This window comes from Bactrocera latifrons, unplaced genomic scaffold (assembly GCF_001853355.1).
Source record: "Bactrocera latifrons isolate USDA-ARS-PBARC rearing strain unplaced genomic scaffold, ASM185335v1 scaffold_62, whole genome shotgun sequence".
NCBI lineage: Eukaryota > Metazoa > Arthropoda > Insecta > Diptera > Tephritidae > Bactrocera > Bactrocera latifrons.
The window spans coordinates 790,563-794,279 of record NW_017537290.1 but is presented as its reverse complement, the minus strand read 5'-3'; the positions used below and the strand labels follow the sequence as shown (position 1 = coordinate 794,279).

The 3,717-nt window shown below is 28.6% G+C and overlaps 1 protein-coding gene across 1 annotated transcript in view; it reads left to right on the top strand.

Annotated features, from left to right (window-relative positions):
• Window positions 1-2,752, top strand: part of LOC108975181 (serine/threonine-protein kinase PAK 1) — a 25,070-nt gene extending 22,318 nt beyond the window's left edge. The window contains exon 2 of the mRNA XM_018943514.1: window positions 2,042-2,752. The gene's annotated coding sequence lies outside the window, so the exon portion shown is untranslated. The remainder of the gene's footprint in view (window positions 1-2,041) is intronic.
• Window positions 2,753-3,717: the final 965 nt, after the last annotated feature.

Below are 3,717 nucleotides of genomic sequence, written 5' to 3'. Positions count from 1 at the left end.
CATTTTGTGGGCGTGGCAGTGGGCCGATTTTGACCATCTTCGAACTTAACCTTCTTATGGAGCCAAGAAATACGTGTACCAAGTTTCATCATGATATCACAATATTTACTCAAGTTACAGCTTGCACGGACGGACGGAGAGACAGACATCCACTCGTCACCCTGATCACTTTGGTATATATAACCCTATATCTGACTTTTTTAGTTTTAGGACTACAACAGGGAAACAACCGTTATGTGAACAAAACTATAATACTCCCTTTAGCAACTTTGTTGCGAGGGTACTGGGCAAACATTCAAAGTCAAGTTGCATACATTATTGATGAACTTATAATTAAAAGGTTAAACTCTAATCGAAAAATTAGAAAGAAATTGTTTATAAAAAAATTGCCATAAAAGCAAAAAAATAATAGTACTTTACTTAAAAAACTAGGAATACTGTAAATAAAAGCATTCGATAAAAATGATAAATATTTTCTATTTACATTTTCTTGCAATATATTTAGTTATTAGTTATTCGACACAACTTGTTTAGACTGATTTAAACTGAACTTCTATAGTATGTAGCTGCTAKATGATTTCGAGCTCTTTTTCAAATCCATTCAATCCCCATTTCATCGATTGAAGAATGCAAACTTGTTCTAAATAATATATGGAGATTGAGTTACCGAAACTAAGCTAATTAAAAAATTCTTAATTAGACCTGCACCTTAATTAGTATCAAATTTCTAACGCAGTTTTTTTAAATCTACTGCATAAAAAACTGTATGTCCAATAATTTGTCGCACACTGTAAGCGATTACTTGGTAAATAGTATGCTATAGTATATGTTGCATTTGTGTGAATTATTGACACACAATAATAAAATATAACAATGCAAATACACGTTGCTTTATTGTAAAAATTATCGAGCTATACTACCAGTTAGCGCTGGAATTTCCGCGACCTGCATATAAGCACTTAGTACTTAATTACTATTATATTATATATTTTCTAAGCGCACAGCATTTTGCTTCAATACAGCAGCTTCTTAGTAATGAAAGTTGTTAGGCACAAAAATTTAGTAATATTTTATTTTGCTAGTCRAAAAAGTTATGAAACTATATTCTTGTAAAATTAATGAAGTAATGGCAATTAATGATAATGTTAAAAATAAAATCAGCTGTTTTTTTTAATTTTGTTGAACCGCATTGACGTTTAATGGTAATAAATAAGTCAGCTGTTTTTTCATTTTGATTTGGTATTACATYGACGTTTTTGGTATTAATGATAGCCGTAATCATAAAAATAATGTGAGTAGCAAAATCAGAGCCTTTCAGTTACAGTAACATACGTAGGGCAAAAATTCTTTCTCCTGATCGAGAGGTTGCACCACAAACATAAAAACTCTCATGAAGTTTCTTAGTGCATTTTTTTCTAAGTAATGGCTTGATAAATGTTGCGACACATCTTCCCTAGCATATTCAGCCGTTAAATACAGGTTTATTATATGCGGTCGTAACCGTAGAAGTTATTCACGAATTTTTACAAATGATAAAGCTTTGCGTGCGTTGGCTGCAGCGTTGCCAACGATTACGTTTTACGCTGTTGGTCTACAACAACGACAACTTTTTATTTCCCAAACTAAAAAAGTGGATGACTAGAAAAAGATTACACTTGAATATGAAGGGAAATATGGAAACAAAGTATTATTTTRAAGTCCTCGACTTCACATTATCGGGCCGGTCTCAAAATGTATATACATATATATGTATTTAAGAAGCTCGTGTTAAAACTTGAGACTAATTCGGCCGTTTTCGAGTAATGTTGGTCATCGACTTTGAAAACACCATTTTGAGACAAACGCCTTTAAAGTTTGGCCTTGCACATCCAAGCACAATGTATGTAATACAATAAGAAAATATAATAAAGAAAATCGATTTTTATATTTAATATATTATATATAGTACATATATGAAATTGTAGAAAATATTAATTAATTTCTATTTTTATATTGCTTCATTTGCACAGCATTTAAATAAATATTATTTTATCTCTTTCAGATAATTAGACGATAATTTTGAGTGCACCACCGGCAATTAACATGAAATGCAACATCCGGAGTTTGCTGAGCCTAACTATAGCATCAACAGTAGCGACAAAAAATAACACCGTTACAACTACTACTATTATTAATACTACAGCAACTACTACTACTACAATTAAATGGTAATCATTATGAGAAATATCAGCAAAGTCTGACTTCCATATTTTTTACTAAACACACACACGCACATCATCAAACAGTAGTAATAGAGTAATTCTAATTATCGAAAAAATTATGAAAATTAAGATAATTACTATGTATGTAGTTCTATAACAAATAATCATTACAAACGAAACTATAAAACACGCGCAACTTTTTCAATAGCAAAGACTATAGAATGGTCTTAAATTCTTACAGTGGTTGTACTCCTTCAGCTGATCAACTCAATTTGTGTGTAAAAGAGCATAGTTTAGAAGCAGAAATTTAAAACATGCAAACAAAGTAATTTAATTCCTATTTTCCATTGTTTCAAGAATATTTGCCTCATTACTTTACTCAACAATGCCAATAATTTTGCACTTTATACCTAGGTGAAAGTGAGAGCTGAGTAACTAAAAAAATTATAATTTAATAAAAATTAGTCATATTTCAATACATAAGCAAATATGTATATAAATAATTGCGAAAAAAGAAAATACATATAAACGAACGATTAGCGATATTTTCATTGCCAAAATTTATTGTTATTATACTTCATTTTAATTATATATAAACATGTATGTATATTTACACTATTGTTATTAATATAACTAATTATATTTATATACATATGTATGTAATTTGTTTAATATGTAACTATATTAGTTTTTAAGTTAATTTTTGCGATCATTTTTATTTTATAAATATTTATTTTGATTCTACAAAATGCAATTGTACTTTTATTGTAACTTGCAAAAGCGTTAATTTGCATAAAAATAGTACATACATACATACATTTACCAATATGTTACGTTAAACAATTGAGCGTAATACTAAACGTAAATACTTATAATCAATTACTATCAATGTGATTTAAGCGATTTTATCAAAGCTATCCAATGTCTTAAAAACTACGTTAAATGCAGAAAAAAAGTTGTTCTATGCGATGTTGTTGTAGGTTCTCAAAAGCAAAAACAAAACTAAATGAGAAATTTTTACGCATTAAGTACTGCAAATATAAAAAATTAAACACATAAAAATAAAGATTGTATTTCAAACTAAAAGAATGAGATATCAATTAAATATATATACATAAACACATACATACGTAGGAATAGCAATTAAAGTAATAAATAAAAGTAAATATGTGGGCATTAGGACGTGTATGAATGGGCCAAATATTGTTACAACGCGCATTTATAATTTAGTCTTTACATTGTGCAAGTTGTAATGCCTGATAATTGATTTTTGCTGTCTTTGAACCATATAAACTAATTGAAATAACTAAATATACATACACGTAAGTCTTCTATAATTTTTTTTTATATACTGTTGTAAGCTGAAGTGCCATTAGGACTAAATTGTTTAGAAAAAAATCGAAATTTTATTATTGTTGTTAACAATAGCGTTCAGCAATAAGTTCACAATTTGTATTTAACTTAGCTAAGTAAAGCGAAATTTCGTAAAAATTCCTTAAAAACGCATTATTGTAAT